The sequence below is a fragment of the Clupea harengus genome, chromosome 20 (assembly GCF_900700415.2).
Source record: "Clupea harengus chromosome 20, Ch_v2.0.2, whole genome shotgun sequence".
NCBI lineage: Eukaryota > Metazoa > Chordata > Actinopteri > Clupeiformes > Clupeidae > Clupea > Clupea harengus.
Window position 1 is genome coordinate 3,430,025 of NC_045171.1, and position 19,773 is coordinate 3,449,797.

At 40.9% G+C, this 19,773-nt stretch overlaps 1 protein-coding gene across 1 annotated transcript in view; it reads right to left on the reverse strand.

Moving 5' to 3' along the window:
* ahnak (AHNAK nucleoprotein) overlaps nucleotides 1–8,856 on the reverse strand; it is a 30,939-nt gene extending 22,083 nt beyond the window's left edge. The window contains 1 exon segment of the mRNA XM_031586941.1: nucleotides 8,572–8,856. The gene's annotated coding sequence lies outside the window, so the exon portion shown is untranslated.
* Between the last annotated feature and the right edge of the window lie 10,917 nt (nucleotides 8,857–19,773).

Consider the following 19,773-nt stretch of genomic DNA (forward strand, 5'->3'; position numbering starts at 1 on the left):
CTCTACTTTCAAAGCACAGCCACACCCTTACAGGTCTCTACTTTCATCAGTTTGCCCTCAAGGTCTATAATAACGACAAAGAAAGGGAGGATTCTTTTGCGCTGTGACAAGCCTTAAGTGTGCTGTTGAGAACGTATATTTTAACATTCTTTCACAAGAGTCTATAACAACAGACCTCAAAACTAAATCAAATGTGTTCTTTAATCAATCGTTTTGTAACTTAAAAGGTGTGTGTGTTTCTATGTGTGTGTGTATCTGTGTGTGTTTGTATGTGTTTGTGTGTGTGTGTGTGTGTGTATGTGTGTGTTTGTATGTGTTTGTGTATGTGCGCGCGTGTGTCGCTAGTGGGAAGATAACATATTTTAATGATTAAAAGGTGTGAGGCCACACCACAAAGATTAGAGTTCCAATCATGGTGACACACCCACAAAATACAATAAATGTATCCTTAATGCCACTTAAGCCAGGCTATATTCCCATGAAAAGCCAATCATCTCTGCTCTGCAGAAATAGTCTGAAAGGCTGACCATGAGGGATAACCTGTGGGATCATCTACACCCTTTTGTGAACCTCAATTACTTCTACAAAACCAGAATTTCCCATTAGAATATAGCCAAATGTCTATTCAAAACAGGCAGCTTGTGTGTAGTCATGTCCCTGCCGGGCCAGAGACACGGCAGTTAAAATGAGAGGCTCTATTTGTTCGTTGCATGACTTCCACACATATCATTTAGATACAAAAGTAAATATGTTTGATAGGTAATATGTATAAGTTAATATGTTTGATAGGTAATATGTATAAGTTAATATGTTTGATAGGTAATATGTGTATGTGAATATGTTTGATAGGTAATATGTATAAGTTAATATGTTTGATAGGTAATATGTGTATGTGAATATGTTTGATAGGTAATATGTATAAGTTCATATGTTTGATAGGTAATATGTGTATGTAAATATGTAAAGTATTGGTTTTGGTGTTGATCGTAAACATACTATGAAAACGTGGTTGAGCAACCATCTGTGGTATTAGGAAGGAAATTTAAGCCAAGTGTGAAACGCAAACATGTGAGACATGTGCCTGCAGATTCCATGGCCTCCATTCCGCACGAGCCAGTCTATAGCAGGAACAAAGTTAGGCCCGTCCTCATAGACAAGATACTAAACCGGGGTCAATTAAGTTTCCCCTCAGGCTAAACAAAACACTCATGTGCAAATACCTCTATGACATATTTATGCTGTATCTTGCAGGAAAACAACACAGTGTTGTTTATCATCCATTTATGAAGATTGAACTTTTAAAACATTAAGTACTTTGATAAGGAATCAATGAACAGAACAAGAATGGCTGTTTGCTCAGTCATGCAAGCCAATATTTCATGAGGCGTAGCTTCTAAAGGAGTATCAATAAAGGCTCAACAACGTAGCAACTCTGGAATAACTCCAAAAAATGTCAGAATATCTGCAATGGACTAGCCAGTAGAGTGAATATATTCACTATTATATCATATGTGTATCACTGAGTTTTCATTAGGGTGTTTCTTTCTCCTTCCGGTCAGTTTCTTCAACAGTCTTTACACATTCTCACAGATATCTGTTAACAATGATGGGCCTGTTTAATGCTGTTGCTTAGCAGTAAACGTATCCACGGGATGTGGGAGTTCCACACACTTGCCCAAGGGACTACAAAGCAATGTGGGCTGACAAGCAATGATGCAATCGCATTAACAAATACAGGCTCGAAGGATTACCACGATCAAAGCCTCAGTTCAATATCTTTTCAGACCTGTTCTTTGGTACCGCCCTCAGACTCTGATTTGCTAAATACGATACCTTTTCTTACAACTTTGTTATATTTTGAGGTAGGCTGAATGTCAGAGACACAGAGACATGACAAATGAACGTGCTATGAGACATTGCAAAAGATCATCTGTCAACATGGGAATTTGTGAAAACAAACGTTCCCTGTCTTGACATGAGACCAATGAGAAACACCTCTAGCATAAACCCAGGCAAGAATGTGCCGGTGAAAAACTTCTATCTGGTGACTGTCATGATCTGTCCTTTCTAGACATTACACAATAAAGAGTCATGCTTATGAGTTACACCTTTCTGTTGCGAAAGAACTGAGGAATATCTTTCAGTTAGAACTATAAAGGTTGTCGTCTACATGGAAAGACTCAAATGTTCCACTAAGCTCAGACGCCAGCTGCCAGCTGTTTAGAAATCAAATAGCTCTAAAATGATTACTTACCTATGAGGTAGAATGTTTTGTATCACAGCTGCATTATGAGATACTACATAAAAACATAAAAACATTGTAAAACGATTGTTTGTTTTTTGTTTTGAAACACCTGAACACTCCCCCGTTCTTCTTTGTCATGATGCTGGTGGTGGTCTGTCACCCCGAGCTGTTACTGAAATAGACGGGGCGATAAAGGCCAAGCTGGCCGTGGTTGTCACTGTGTTTGCACAGAGCAACAGAGCTTCAAGCAGCTGTGTACACCGAAAGATACAACTTCCATTATTCACCATTGTATTCGCATCAGACGGCCAAAGCTGACGATACAAAAGAAATGATGGGAAATTTGTGCAAATAAACATTTCTGTATTTACTACATATTACTTAATTTCTTAATGACTTTAGGATTGGTTGGAACATAAGTAATACTTTGAAAACAAACGTTCAGAACCTTAAATCTTTGTCATAACAAACAGCATTTCAAAAGACACAACAAAAACATTTTAGAACATCTCCCTGCTACTTGAAAACCTAAATTAAAATCGTATGCCGGCGTAAAATAAATGTTCAAATTGAATACTTTTGACACCTTTTCTGCAACTTTCCTCAACGGGACACACCCTTTCGTAGAGCAAGAGAACTGCAATGGGACGCACCATCTCAGAACTAGCATAGAGAGCAGGAGGCCCCACCCTGGCTTCCAGGCAGACACATTCCTTGATAGAGCCGTCAGGCCAGCTGGAAGTGAGCCCAGCCTCTCCCACAGTCTCTAACTCCACAGATATGTCCTCTGCTCCACTCTGAGTCTCACACTCCACTGCTCACGCTCACTACCAAAGCAGGGAGCTCGAAAAAGAATATCATGAAAACTATGTGTTTGTGCAAACGACAAAAATAAAAGATCTAACGCGGCGCAGAGTCCACTGATTGATTCTACAAGAGCCCGAAGAGCCTTGATCAAAGAATCTGACTGTATGCCTGACCTACGTAGAGATACAAAGTTGTTGACTGCCTTTAATTAGTAACGCGATCAGTGAGGGGATCCAAAGGGATGTGGAACAGGCATGAGGTTCCTCACTCGGGGCGTGAAAGGATTCTGAAATGAATTGTATTGGAGCCGTGCCACTTGTCAATCTAGACCTCTTTGGGTTCACTGCTGCCACACCCCTGTTCGAGGCAATAAGAAACAGTGAGAAAAGGAGAAACGGTTGCTTACATGTCTTACTGCTTTATAACTACAAAGCACTCGAGGGCAGAGGATTAGGACACGATATTAACAACACAGAACAACACGGAAATGTCATACTGTAATTAATGACCTACTGAAATATGGCTTCATTATAATCCTCTAACACTAAAGCTAGTTGTTATAATATGTCTTTCTTTACGCTATTTGTTAGAACTTATCAAGACAAAATCATCTATTCATGATCCACTGACAACGGCGTTCTGTCTAAAATCCCCCTGAGAAACAGATGTGCATACTTCTGGTTTAGGAGGCAAATTGAATTGTGAATTGCTCCGACCAAACTCATGCCTAAACTGCACAAACACTCTGAGGTGGCTAAACGCAATGAAAATCAAACTCAGACAACAGAAGACACCAGACTAAAAGGGGCTTGCAGAAGCAGCATGACAGAGGAGAAAGTCAGTCAATATAACATGCTGCCAGACCTGAAACTGCACAGCCTAAAAACCAGAGGTATGGTTAAAGGAAAGGATTTCGCTGTAGGGCTATAATTATCGAGCAAAGGAAAGGGAGGGAGCGTCAGTTTGTGTCTGGTACGGAGAGGATATGTAGACTGCCCGTGAGCATATAGACATAAAGCAAACTCTTCCTCCGAGATAGACTGATCCTTGCAGGACAGCCGACTGACTGATAGCAGCATACACATGTAAGTGATTCTCACACACTTCAGGCACACTCCAGTAGACTCCGTTACAGCCCAATAACTTGGCAACCTGAAGTGACAGCAGTGAGGTCTATAATCTGTTTACAATTACTGACTAACGGGCCATAATTAAATGGCTGTTTTTAAAATGTCTGTCATAAAAGGTTCTTTCTGCTACCCTGGTTCAAGTCCATGGCATCAACTCACCCTAGCAATTCTAGGTGATAACAAGTACATGTTAAATAAGAAATTTAGTAACTCAATGGGTCATTACATAAAGATGCAGAGATGAAGTTGAAGGTACATTTTTACCCAGAGTAATATGAGTGTAACCCTCCAAATTATGGCAAATAAAAAAAACAGCCAAGTGATTGTGATCACAAGGCTGCATTCCTTGTTTCAAATTCTTTATTCAATTCTTGCTAGCAATTCAAGAGAATGGGTGAGGCTGTGCGGAGCATCAAAATAGCATAACGCTTAAGGGATCTTCAGAACAACAACGTTCTGTGGCGACAAAGTAGCAGAGTGAGGTGGCATGGGGGCGATTTGCATGAATTACAAACACACCACGGCATCTGTGTGAAGCTGGCCCAACGGAGCTTACAATGAATGTTCAACTCAAGTGTGACTTATCGTTCGGGTCAAAGCAACCCCACTTTAATCCATGTCTGTGCTTTCCACAATCAAGTCATTTTCGTTTATCTTAAAGGACAAGATGATCTGTTCTACAATTCAAAAATAATTGTAATCCCGTTTCCAATTTGTTTTTATGTTTGCCTAATCACCTCTGTGAGAGATCGTGCAGTTAACTACATCATTTCCAAAGAGGATAGACCAAACTCATGGTCATTTAACTACGTCATTTCCAAAGAGAAAAGACCAGACTCATGGTCATGGTCATGCCTGTTCACAGTACTGTTGGCACACTGTATACTCTACAGTGGCTGTCAATTAGAAGTATCTGTTGAGCAGAATTATTCCAAACGAGAGGAGTTCAGCGCCACACTGTGACAGAAATTCTCATTGGAAACTCCAAGAACAAATCAGGCACACAGATGGGAAACACGCCTGCTGATATTTGATCCTGCCCATTCTTTTTCAGTCCTATCTGCTGAATTATTTGATATGATTGGCAACTCTCTAAGATGATCTATTCTTTTTTTTTTTGCAGAGATATAACTGCCTTGGTTGTTGCCTTCAACACGGTTCTACACTATTTAACACCCCAGGTCAGAATGTTCCGAGAGCTCTGTGCCTTGTGTACCACTCACACCTTAGGAAGAAGTGAGTCGCTTCCATTTTGAGCTCTGGGTGTAAACAACGTTAAATCTGTCTTTGCGTCTGACTGAACAGCATCATAAGACTCTATCTCACATGCACCAAGATGGACCAACCCTGTCACACGCCTCACGTCACGCCCCATGCCCCATGGTCTAAATCCCTGGGGCGCTATCAACAAAGTTGTCATGACAAAAACTAGTTGTCCTCACATTCACCTGGCACAGGGAACCTAACCAAACTGATCCAGTCTGATCCACAATAAAAAAAGGTTTAAACAAAACTCTATGTAAATCTATGTGGGTTAAATCACTTTTAACCCTATTTTAATGCATTTCGGTGGACTCCCGAACGGATTTTGCATATTCTGTGGTGGAGAGGCAATATTCGCGGTGGAGAGCGGAAAATTGGGTAAGATGGATGTTCTGTTGGGGTATGAGTCACTGGGATGCTGGCAGAGGCGTAACCAATTGCTCATACTGATTCTGTCCCCTGCACTCAGTCTTTCTCAACCACTGGGCACATTAATACCGTCTCCTAGGCATAGACAAACTGGAACAACTCCAGATAGTGCAACAAAAATGGTGGTTGTGAAATGTGGGTGGATCAAATCAACGCCAAAACGGTGCAGTTTTGGTGACTCAAGGCAAATCTATCCCCACTTTTCCAGCTGCTTCCTGTGGTCATGTCTCAAAGTGATCATAGGTTATGTACAGAGGATATCTCCACAAGTCTTTTGAGAGCACATTTTATTTATGATGAATACATAAATATGCCATGTCACACAGCACATCACCACAGGGCAGATTACAGCAGCGGCGCTTAAGACAATTACAACATTACCACAAACATTCAGAAACAAACAAAAGAAGATTAAAAACCCAAACGTGGCACTCAGTTGCTAGAAAGCATTCCCTCATATTTTTCCATGACTTAGTTTGGAAAGCGACCTCTGAAAAAGCCTGCAAGGAAATGACAGAGGAAGTGTGCGAGAGATTGTTCTCTTTCCGTTTCACACTGCCATAGCACACACTCAATGAGTGCTCCATTCCTAGCGCTCGTATCGAGGGCAGTCAAGAAAAGGCAAGGTTCCTGTCCAGGGCCCTAACAGTCATCCCTGGAAAAGGTGCCCTATACCCTATTAGGACTTGACGGAAAATTACTGTTCTAACATTAAATGCATAAAATCAAACAGTCCGCCTCTGTGAGCCTGGCAGTGGGTTCTGTTAAACCGATAACATAATTAAACAAGCCAGGGACACACTGATAATTATTATAATATTCCCAGGGTATGCTGTCTAGATTTAAAAACAAAAAGCAGAAAAAACTTAGAGAGACACTCTTAATCTTTGATATTTTATAAGACCTTTATGTATGTATCACAAACAGATGTCCATGGCACAGCCAATGCCAGCAAACGGATTTTGACACTGACAGTGAGTGCCACGAGGGCAAAACTGCAACCCTGCAAACATGTCGGGCTTTACTTGATGAGAGTGGCTGACTAGTCGACTGCTTTGCCTGCAACTCCACAGAAGAAAGTCCAGGGTGTGGCAGCAGCAGGGGGATGGGCTTCCAAATTTGTAGTTTCCTTGCAACCATCCCATGGATGGACTCTTTCTCTCTCTCTCTCTCTCTCTCTCTCCCTCTCTCCATGCAACCATCCCATGGATGGATTTCTCTCTCTCTCTCTCTCCCTCTCTCCATGCAACAGTTATCCATAAACATACAAATGAGAGAAACTGCTCAAATGTCTAACTTTAAACCTCTCAGTCAATCTGCATTGTACGTGAAACTGGCTGCTACATTTCTATCACAACTTAGAGAAATAAAACTTCATGCTGAAGTCACTCATAGAAAGGAGGTCTGATGTATATAAAACACTTCATTCTTCTAACTCCGCAAAACGTCTTCCTCTCCTCTAGCGCTTCAAACCTGGTTTCAATTAGTTAGTCTTTCCAAACCACTACATTCCATTACCCACTACCCCCACCCTTCCACCCCCCCACCTCCGTTCTCCACACCCTGGCTGGGATCCCAGGTTAAGAAAATCGAAGCAAATTTGAGTGAATCCCTAAACTCCTCCCCTTAGAAAAAGTTTTAACTTTTAGCTCAGTGAGTACTTGTAACCCTTCATGTAAATTAATCTGTCAAAAATACCAGTGAGATCTGACAAATGTACTCAAAATATCAGGACTTTTTCACGTATTCTACACAAAGAGACTGTGCATAACTGCTGACGTCCAAAATGTTGGTTTCTAATTCTACATATGGTAGGGCAGGGTGATATTCCCCAATTTGAGGGCGGGGGAAGAAACGCAAAGCGCTGAAAAAAAAATCCACACCCTAAAAGCTCCATGCGTAACCAACAGAAAAGCTTTGTAGCCTAAAGCAAATCAATCTAAATATCAGTTTTAAACTCTCGTATGCTGAGCTATTGCAACTGAGGTGGAACATTTTTGGAAAAACATTTATTTCAATTTACAACGTCGACTGAGTAGACTACGCACTTAGTGAGTCAGTCAAGGCGAGTAAATATCCACGTCGCAAAGCTGAACTTGTATGCACTGTCTGCTGGAATGTGCCTGTGCGCGACTTTTCTTTTGACCTATGTTTTGTTTATAAGCTTTTGTTCGCCAATGTGTAGTAAAAGGGTTTCATTGTCTCTTTAGGATTTTCTTCTCTAAACATTTGGTTTTGATATGAGTATGGACGTTTACTTGGCATTTATGACCAAAAACATAGTTACCGTTACCTCGCTTCGCAAGTACTCTACTTAGTTTATATCACAACAAAAACGCCCATGTCTCTTATCAACACATTAAACAATTTACGACACTGAGGAGCCATCATAACCACTAGTTCTATTTGTTGGGAGTTTGTCTTTGAGTGACGATACACACCCACTTTTCCACATGTTCAGCCATACAACTTCATGCGCCACCTTGAAAAAAGGATGCTTTTATTGTGTTTACGCATCCCTACAGATCCCTACAGTCAAGAAATTAATACTAATTCTTAGACTATTAGACGTTGTCCCACAAGTGACAATGCGTTTGTAAAGTTCAATTCAATCCAAATGGATGGTCAAAATAGAAGCGCATGTCAAGAAGCGTTAGAAATGTGCTACAATGAATACATTTTAAAACTTCAGCTTACCTTGAAACAGTTTCTGCAGCCAGACCTTTTAACACCATTGCCTGAGCATCACTGACACTTCACACGTCTTCACCACAGCCCGAAAAGTTAGTTCTTGTTTGAATGTCGTTGTCTAAAAGTTTGTTGTCTTTAGTTCTCTCTCTCTCTCTTTGTACAAGGCACAGACGCCTCTTTATACTTTTGTGTTTTGTAACTCTCTCCCTCTCACGTTTGAACTGCTGTTCTTCAGGGCTATGTGGCTGTTACTCCGGGCTATGGAGAATGGTTGGGTGTAGGGCAGGGCAGGGCTCTTCAGTCAGGTGGGAGGGATCAGCGGTGTAAGGAGTGGTCGTGTGTCATCTGTGCTCAGCCCACACAGAGCTAGTCCCCTACTGCTTGTATTTGCTCCGTTACCATGGCAAAAATATAGTATATTTAAGATAAGTTACCTGTCTATAGATTTTCATATTTTATTTACTAAATGAAGTATGCTATATACAGCTATTATTAAGCTGTAACTCTTGATAATCACTGTGTGACAACAATACCTTTAACAGCTATACAACAGTTCTAAGGATTTCTGACGATTCCTTTCAGTAGTACAGACTCCAGTGTCAAGATTCAAACAGATGTTGCACGTTACAGGCAGCATGCATTTGCAGCTGTTGATGACCATGAATGCTTGTCTTGTACTTCAAACATTAATGAGGCTGCTGGGCACAGCTTCTGTAACATGAAACACGGATGCAGCCAGTTCAGCTTGTATCTGCATCTGTAAAAACCAACCATGTTACAGTAAACATAATGCTGCACTATTGGACATAACTAGAAAAAAGTTTTCAAAATCTCTAAAATGTATTCTGTTCCAAATGACCTCGGAACAGCTTTCACAGAACTGTAAAATGTTTCTAGTTGCATACAGGGCTTGCCCCTCCCACACTAATTGTGAAAGAGTTCCTTGCCACTCTTTCTGAATTTCTCCCAGGCCGATGGCCTACCTGTTCTTGGTTGAGTCACTTTCTTATTACACTCTTGGGACCAGGCCTCTGAAGCACACAATGTACCTTAACAAGCTCTAACGTGTTTTAAAATGATTCTAAAACACCATCATCTCTTTTTTAGAATATGGAATGTTATGCTTTGTCCTCAATTGCTGATAAAAAAGAGATGATGGAAGCATCGTTATGCATATAGAAGCTTTGATAGTATTGAGGAGGATGTATATTCAAGTGTGTGTGTGTGTGTGTGTGAGTGTGTGTGTGTGTGTGTGTGTGTGTGTGTGTGTGTGTGTGTGTGTGTGTGTGTGTGTGTGTGTGTGTGTGTGTGTGTGTGTGTGTGTGTGTGTGTGTGTGTGTGTGTGTGTGTAAAAGAGAATGATGTGGTGTGGGAGGGTGTGCGTAGGTGTATGCGCACCTAATCTGCCCTTGAAGAATCTCACAAATCCATGGTACACCCAAATTCAATGAAGCGCACAGTAATCAGAAAACAGTAGATGGATTCAGCAAACACAGAGGGAGTCATAACATTCTGCATGTTTGTAGAGAAGAACAGGGAGTGGCAAACTGCTAAGAGTAAAGAGAGATCTGATTCTAGTTAAAGACAAAAACATGGAGAATAGCAGATGGCCAAGTTCCTTCTTAGACGTTCAACAAACTAAAACAGGCATTGCTTCATAAACCGAAAAAAATAAAACAATGAGAAAAAGATTACTCTCAGGGAACTGCTGAGTGCATAGCTGAATTCTCTTCTGCCAAGCAGTCAGTGGGAGTTTGTATTTCCCCCCACACCAATAAAACCTCTTCTGTGTAAAAACAAGACTGAAAATGTCAAAGAACAAAAGAAAAAAGATCTTTATTTTTTTCCCAAACGCAGAGGACTTCTGGAGGCTCACTGGGAAAACGACCACTGGACCTCCACTGAAAACACACGAATCCAACATGCATTGGAGCATTTTTGAGAGATTAGACTCTTCAAACTGCATTTTTTTCCTGAACTGTCATAAGCACATACAATCTGTAGAAAAGGCTGTCATCAAGTTTAGCAAAGTTGTGAAATGTACCACATGGCATGTCTTAATAATTCAATACTAGGATATGTGGGAACGGGTGTGTTTCCTGATGTACTTGACATAGGTGTGTCTGTCTGTGTGAACCAGTGCAAATAACATGGGTGCGTATGGTGTCTCACCGTGACTCATAACCTCTGACTACAATGCACGCACAGCAACTCGTGTCGAGGAATGAGAGAGAGAGGGAATAGGGGGAAAAAAACGAGGAGAGGCCAAAGGCTTGACTGGCTGGGGTGTGTCCTGTGCCTCAGCCACCACGGATAAGGGGAGCCGCTTTATTTGTTCTTAAAACAAAGCTCTCGGATGGAGCGAAGAAACCGGGACTGAAACGTCACCGAAATGAAGAAATATCATGGTTGCTGGGTCTTTTTAGTTTGTTTTGTTTATAAAAAAAAAGCAGGGGGCTGACATTTTTTCATGCGAGAACACATACTTACAGACCACAGATTCTTTCCATTTAAAAGAACTGAGACTGAAAATGAGTAGTGTTTTTTTTTTTTCACTGTACTCAGATGACAGACACCAGTCGATTCCCCTCAGATTCAACAATAAAGTCTGTGTTCTTCTATGGGAGGGGCCTGCTCCTGAGGCTGCTATCAGAGATGGCTAGATAAATCATAGGGTAGTGTCTGTTCTTGCCACACCCTGCCTCTCTCCTGTGCAATTCCGTGCACACAACCCAAACACTGGTGTCAGCATAAGCAGTCAAATAGGGCCAGGTTACTGGGATGTTTTCCACAAAGATCGAGATGTTGTGAAGTAGGGAGAATTCCTTTGATTCTTTTCTGAGACGCTGGACATATAAAAACTGAGATCTGAGCTCTTCTCAAGGCCGTGTGGCTCATTAACTCGGCATTCCGAGTGAAACAGAAGAAATGCAGTCATACTTTTTTCTGTTTGCAATTAATACAAAGTCTGTCCAAACAATCTTTCATTTCTCCGAGGACATCTCAAGTCTAGTAGTTCTGCAAACCTTCCACTTCCCCAACCAATGACACATTCCAAATCGGCCCTGATAGGGACAATTGACATTTAACTAGTTACCATCTACCATCTAAAGCAAGTAATTTGGCCCAGCAAATGACATATAACAAAATCCCATATTAGCTGGTAAAAGTTAAGCAATTTCTTGGTGGTCCAGAGTAAATGTAAGTAAGGTTGAGCAGCTTGAATTAGAAGAGCAACAAGATCAGGAATCATATCTGTTACCTGCTATGAGATAAGAACTACATGTTCATAGAAGACATAAGTCGCATTGAATGATGGCATTCAGATTCATTCTTCTACGGCTCTGTCTTACCTGCCAGAACAAGCAGTCGTCTGAGCTGAGGTCACCACCACTGCACCGACATTCTTGGATGGTTTACGTTGACTACACAGATACTCACTGGTATGTGCTTATGATGACTTGTACACGTATACATTCAGTGGTATGTGCTCATGTTTGCCTTCTTGACTGTACAGTTATACAAACAGACATCCATATGTTCATAAATACATATAGCATCTGGCATACTGTATTCAGACTCAACACAATCTTACTGGATTACAACTGGTGCCTTAATCATTTTTTCCAGTTGTTATTTTTACATATTTTTGCAAAATAATTACAAAAGGGCCTATAATTGTTCATTTTACATTACAATTTACATCTTTCAGAGAAAGTCAAAACACTGAAATCAGCTCTCTGCATAGGTATTCAAGTAGGTACATAATTCAGTGATTTCAGTAGTTTTACTGCAGAAAACCACAGAGTTACGTGCCGTGTATTACTGTAGTACTTTAAACCCTTTAGTAAGTAGCCTCTGTCAGTGAGCAAAAACACTGGTTTAGCATCAATGATCAGAGATTTTAAGATAAAATACATCTACTTGTGAAGTCCCTCAGCCTGACATCTGACCATTCCAAACTGCCAACCCAGACTGATGGGAACTGCAACGGCAATGTGAGATTATGTGTATCACTGAACCAGTTTCTTGACACTCCAGAAAAGTGCTCTGTTTAACAGGATAGCATAAAGAGGGCTGATGGGTAAAAACAAAACAAAAAATCCAAAGGGATCTCAACTTGCCTTAAAGGTAGAGTCTGAGATTAACATACATTTTTTTCTCACGGTCCTCTAGCTGTCCATTCGGTGTGTGCTCAAAGAACACTCAGTTTGTGCACAGTCCTGGCTCTGTAAATGGGAAACAAACATAGAGACTCGGACCGAGCCATAATCAATTCCAGCTAATCAATACCTCTATCTCCAGTGGAAGCATTATGCTAAGTTGTGGCTCTTAGCATTGGCATCATAGGCAACTTCCTGGGGCGCCAACAGTCATGGGGTAATAGGCACATGCCCTGCCCAACTGTTCTAAACAGATGATCCAATTCAACATGGTCCCCAGGCTATCATCAAGTGCCTTCAGAAGTATCCTGAGATGCCCCAAAGTCTTCACACAATCGCCATTTTAATTCTAAGAATGCATAGTGTGATCTCACAGAAAAGTTTAGAAAAGAGGGCATTAGCAGACCCGTAAAAAAACAGCACAAATCTTTGAAAACAAAACATAATTGTCTTATGTACAACTTATATATATGTAAAATAGTCAATCTCAGGTAACTTAATTTTGAAGTGAAATGTCAAAAGAAGAGAAATAGTAAAGCTTTATCTGGCATCTGGTAACATCTGTGATTTTGAAATATTTTTTCTTCTTCTCAAGTAGGGTAATCCGTCTTGGTATGCGACTAAGATAACGAAAGGTTATCCACAAATGAATCACTACCTTTCTCTACAAGTATCTTTGGTATGTACTTTCTACCTGGACATGCGCAAGCATTAGCTGAGGGGTACATACACATATGGCTCCTGCTGCCCCTACAGAACCATAGCTTGGGAGAACAATAGGGTATTTGAGTCGACTTACAAATTATAGTTTACATTATCCAGGTACATCACAGTATGCACCATTCAAAGTAAAATAACCTTTGTCCATGTGGAAGAAATTTACAGAAATGTTTCCCCTTCATAGTTTTTAGTTTTTTTGTCCTTAATCCATTTTGAAATGACTAAGATGTTCAAACATCTCAGAGTAATGCCATACATCTCAGTATAATGACACAATTATGCTGACCTTGGCCCTTGTTGCCATGGTTACAGCTCATATCAGCATGGTTGTTGTGGGGATCCCCACACACACACACACTCTTGTGATTCAGAGGCTATCCTCTTTCTGTAAAGACACCAGAAAAAAAAGAAAGAAAGAAAAAAGGGAATAAGAGGCAGATTGGATTGTGGTTTCCCCCTGCAGCCTGTGAGTCACGAACACGAGGGCGGGACTGAAAAGGACTATTCCGGGATGGCTGCCATAGCAACATAATAAGCAAGGGGGCAGGTTATTGCAAGAATGTTTCCATAGCAATGCCATGTGTGTGTATATAAATACGGGCTGCCAAAAGTCTACTCCAGGAGTAGTGACGAGTAGTAGTTGTTGTTTATGCGTCGTAGCCTTGGCTTAGACAGCAGGGTAACTTAGCAAGCGCTGTTTACTGAAAGGGAACTCCCAAGTACCCTCTAGGCAAACCTTAACTACTCTTCTGCTTTAATGAAATTTGTCTCCCTCGGCTAACTTTCTCGTCTCCAATTGGCAAGAGACAATCCATGGTTTTCTCCCGAGGTAACTGAGTTAGAGAAGCGCTTTCTTGCCACGGCAATATAAAGCATATAATGCCCCAGTTAAACTCTTTCCCACCCTCAGTATGCTTGTAATAGTGGTTCTAGTTATCTAAAGCTTTCATTTGAAAAGATAAACATGCAGACATGGATTGCTTGGTTGGAGCTCAGTTTATGTAAATGATCCTGTGATTTCAGTGCGCTGCAACAGAGGATATTTGTTCAGCAGCTTTGATGTTTTCGCACAGACAGCTACCTTCCTGTGAGCAATACATTCCTGTCATAGTTTTAAAGTGTTTCAACAGTCCAGCCCTTTATTGGCCGGATTCAAACCTCATGCTCTGCAAAAGTTGATACTTAGCTGGCAATACATCATCAGAGGTAGTGTAAAACTTTGGCTTGAAACACTCTCATGTGTGACATGCAGTTATACGTTTTTTATTTAATTTCACATTAGTGTCCTAAACAGTGGTTTTACATAAAAATTAAAATAACTAATTTCGACATCACAGAAACATGTCTTCATACACAGTGGGTTCCTTTTGTGCATTTTGTGTGTACTTCTATTCTCCTAACACATGTAGGTTTGTGCGATAAATAGTGATTAAGACATATACGCTAAGTCTGCTTGCAGTAGACTGAATCGACTAAATAGGTTGTTACTGTGGACATAATCTGGCCATGCGACAGCATATTACACAAAATCTGAAATTCTATGACTGTTGTCCTGTAGTGGTTTGATAATGAGTCTCTGGAATTTGTGTTATTTTGGTGGACAGTGTTTTGTCTGTCTTCACTGAAGACAACAGGATTCTCTCTGTGATGTTGCAGGCATATAAACACTTGCACTGTTTGCGTACATGACGGACTGACAGACGGAGAGAAAGATAGAGAGACAGAGAGACAGTGAGAGAGAGAGAGAGATAGATAGATAGATAGATAGATAGATAGATAGATAGTGTGCCAGTAACCACACTGGATATGATATTTGAACAAGTAGGCAGAGCATGAAGGAGTTATAGCGCAGCATGCCATGCAGGAAATAACAAACTATGTTTGAACAAACAAACAAACTAGACCATTCATGCAAGTGATACGGCCCTTTAAAAATGATACAACTTGGCAGGAGTATCATGTCTCCTTTGATGCTATCTTTACCTAAGGGAATTCAGCAGATATCTGGTACTAAATATATGGTCTTCCAGCCCAAACGATATCAAATCCTTCTCTAATTCTGCCTTGCCATAAACGTCATGCTCCTGCTCTCAAACCATACCCCATGATGCGCTCTAGGCCAATATTCATCTTGTTTATGTAGTGGTGCTTCATATTTGTTTTTCACGTAAGTTTGATCAGATTAAGAATTTCAATTGAGATGAATGCAACACTTCAGATGGTTGACATCCCAGAGCATTGTAGTAGTACTTCTGAAGAGACCATCAGTTCCAGCACTCCACCTCCCCCTGGGTAACATGAGACTGCACAACTATGTATGGGGCCTCATGTCCAAAAGAGCAGGGGCTTTCTGTTTTCCCTCTTCCTCCTGCTCCCTTTTTCTCTCTCGCCATCTTACCGAAAGTCTCTGTTCCTCACTTATACGCAAAGCCCTCGGACACATCCTTGTTTTCCACGGCAACAAAAGGAAGTGACATATTTCATTTTTGGCTTCTTTTGCCTTCAGGCGGTTTAGACGAGCATTGAAGTCATCTGTGACGGACAGCACCATCCACATTCTCCCCTTCGGCACCCTGACCTCCAACCACCTCACTGGAATGCAAAAATGCCTCCCTGCATTACAACATGCGGAGAATGCAGGCGTCCAAAAGGTGGCTGGCACAGCTCAATAGCACAGCTCAGTAGCACAGCTCAGTAGCACAGCTCAATAGCACCATAGGACCATAACAAAACACACTGATTTACTAACTACAAAGGAAAGTCTTGCACTCAAACACCAGAAATATGAAAACTCACTGAATAGCAACTTCATAGCAGTACAATTCATGTATGAAAATGTGAAACATCAAGGACACAGTTTCCTTAAGGGAGCAAATATTTTCCTCAACCAAAAGTTTTTATTTTTTTCCTGCCAGTAGAGTCCAGAGGAAAATCCCAGTATCAGCACAACGTAGCACAAAACCCACTGCCCACAATGATACACTGTGTCCCTCTTAACTTATTGCAGTTTTGTAGAATCAATAACACCGTCATAAACATACTCTGGCATGAGCGAACTACAATCTAACACTAAAATAACGAACACAAGGAGTGTTGCCAATCAAATCATTAAAAGGTCTTTCTGTAAAGGGTAAAGGGTATTTCTTTAAACAACAGACAGAACTGGACTGATTGTGTAGTAATACTTAAAAAACCACCTAGAGTATATTGGTGTTCTATCACACCACTCTCTGGCCCAGCAGCAGCACCCTCACGCTTTCCAGATGTGAGGAGCTGATGCATAGCACATGCATACCATGCCCTGAGCTTACACATGGGACAAGACTGAACGTCTCCCAGAAATACAGAGCCTTTTCTGTCTGCGTTGCTTTGTCCTTCACAGCAATGGCATACCAAGCCCCTGTAAAACATCGCTCAGAGACATGGAGAGGGAGCGGGAGCGCGAGGAAGAGACCAGGGCGGGGAGAACAGTCAGAGGCCAAGAAAGCTCTGAAGAGAAGAGAAGGTTGGCAGGACTGGAACTGAATGTTGCTGTTGGCATTACACAGTGTATTGTTCTTGTAGCTGGTTTGAGTTTTTTACGTGTTTAACCCTAGCATCTCTGACACAACTGCAGAGGAAGCGTGATTTGGCTACTACTTGAGATTGGGTGGGTTCTTTGGCGTCCGTGCCAGAGCCCATACTACTCGCTTCCCTGTCAGTTTCCTCTTTCCAACATGGTTTTTTTCCACCCACCCTATCCCAAGATGCTCTCTTAACAACAGTTGGCAAACTAACATATTTCAGTAACTTGAAGTTCCTGCAAATTATACTTTTTATAGTTCAGCAAGCTGTACGTACTTCCAGATAAGGAACTTAAAATGTGCCTACCAGAGTTATAAAACCTAATAAATAAGCAATACCTAACCTTTCTATTTTTGCTCTGAACAAATTCCTTTCATTCCAATGTGGAACAGTTTTGGTGCCTCTGAATTTACTATAAGTAAAATAAGTGTACTTTGAAGAGATTAAAAACATCTCAAAATAACTTGCACATAACTTTGCTTATCCTCATTCTGAGGTATTTCCTCCAACCACAACTTGGGCCATTTTAAGTGGCCCTGCCAATGGTCCCTCTCTCAAGGCAGCAACAAAATGGTTGACTGATATGCTTTCTGCAGAGCTCTGCGTAGGCTAAACGGCTTTGCAGTCACAGTGCTAACCAACTTCCAACTTGTTATTCACTCACACCATGGAAAAGCAGATAGTCAGGGCCGGAGTCAAAGCACCCACCTTTGCAAGAATGTTTGATGGCTGACAGAGCAACAGGCCCCTCCCTTCACTTAGGGTTACATAATAGAATTACTCAAGGGGAACTTTCTTTTTTTTTTTAAACAAAGGCCAGAAAGTTGTTTAATTGTCAGTAACGGCAAGAAAATATGTGAAACTCATGTTTATATCAATGAGCAATTGTTTGCACAAAGAAAGCATCCTTTTCTAATAAGTCACATGCCATGCAAGGACATATGATGACTTTGTGGTGATTGACTCGTCTGTTAGGATGATGGGTTTGACAAGGAATGTTTGTATTTTGCTAACAAATAATGTAATATAACGTAATAAAGGTTTAAGTTCAAACTATTCATAAACTAAGCGTTCTAAAGCCACGCTATCAGTTTAATTACCTCCATTCATACCTTCTTATCAGTATATCACTTTAATTCATACTTGCTTATTAGTTTACGACCTCAATTCATACCGTATCCTCCACCCACCATTCCTAACAAGCCTGAGTTTGGTTATCTGGAGGAAACGATCAGGGAATGTTTTCTGAGGATTCTCCAGCTTCTCTTGAAACTTTCTAGAGATTGGTACCACATTTGATCCTTGACTCTCCGTAGTAATGATCTTTAAAATATTTCCAGGAAAAGGTGTACAGTATATTCAAGAGTTATCACTCCACATTACTGTCGTGCATTTGATAGTTCTCTCATGGCATCATGACTGAAACAAGAACTCCTGACCATGTTTTTGGCAAATGCTGCAAAGGTTGAAAATAAGTCAGTGAGGATGAAACTGAAAAAAAAGTAGTGTCTGAAGATATATGCAAATATCTAAGACTATACTCCTTGCCAGCCCTGAATTGATGTGTTCTCTTTAAGTTATTCAAGGTCACAGAGGGTCATGCCAAACTGGAGCACATCCATCTACATGTATGTGTGTGCTTGAGGATAAGCAGCTAACTAAATTTAATTGAATAGGTGTCCTTTGATAACCTCCCATACTTAACATTTATGTCTGGAGTGAACACAAACTGCAGATTTAACGCTGATCTACATTTTTAATAAGCTTAAAAAAAAAAAAAAGTACGAGAAAGTTATTTTCAAGCTCTACAACTCTGCTTGGGCAAACCAGGAGGTTGTTGGTGGAGTTTAGCAGACGCACTCTTCCAGATGGTGTTGACAAATGACAGAAGCACTGAAGACAAAGTGGACCCTCAGGACAGAAGTCTCACAAAGCACTTATCTAGGGACAGGAATTTAGAGCAGTAGAGTGGAGATAAGGGGGCGTGCCCAGTCACCTTTCCACTCACCAAAGACCAGTGTAGTGCTTGCAATAGTAGAATCTCTTGAATGACATGGATACATTGACAAATACATGGATCAAACCAAAAATGTGGTGACTAGCCAAACCCTCCATATTGGGGCATGCCGATACTAAAAGGTAAGACAAGACCAGAAAATGAGTAGGTTTAACATGAATTGTGGTAGATGACTTGCCTGGGAATCGGTGCATAGTTTCATGAGAAGCAAACCAGTCTCTTGCTTTGCAAAGAACTGGGTCTCCATTTTACCCTCAAGCTCAAGACTCCACCCTTTTCATTTTAGGGTCAACACACCACCTAGTGGAGGATATGGAGCACTGCATAAGACACTTCAGCATTAAAAAGGTCGTTTCTTTACAGCTAGCTTAATCAAATTCAAGCGAAATAATAAATATATATCTTGCTTTGAAAAGCACACTTATTCACTACTACTCATACAAAATCTAACATGCATGAGGATTTTATCACTACAACTTTAAGAAACTTACTTCAGGGATGGTCTTCACAACTGTTACTTTCTTCTCTCCACTAAAGTGGTACACAGTCATCACATCGTCATATATTAAACCACCAGGATTGTTGCATCTGGCACTGATGTGAACTCAGAAGTTGAGATTTAACAACCACTCAAAAACAGATCAACAAGGAATACGAGCCCAAGGCCATTTTCAGAACAATAGGAGGTGAGGGAAGTACCAACTCATGTAGTCAAAAGATCAACACTTCCTTCGGTTAACCCAA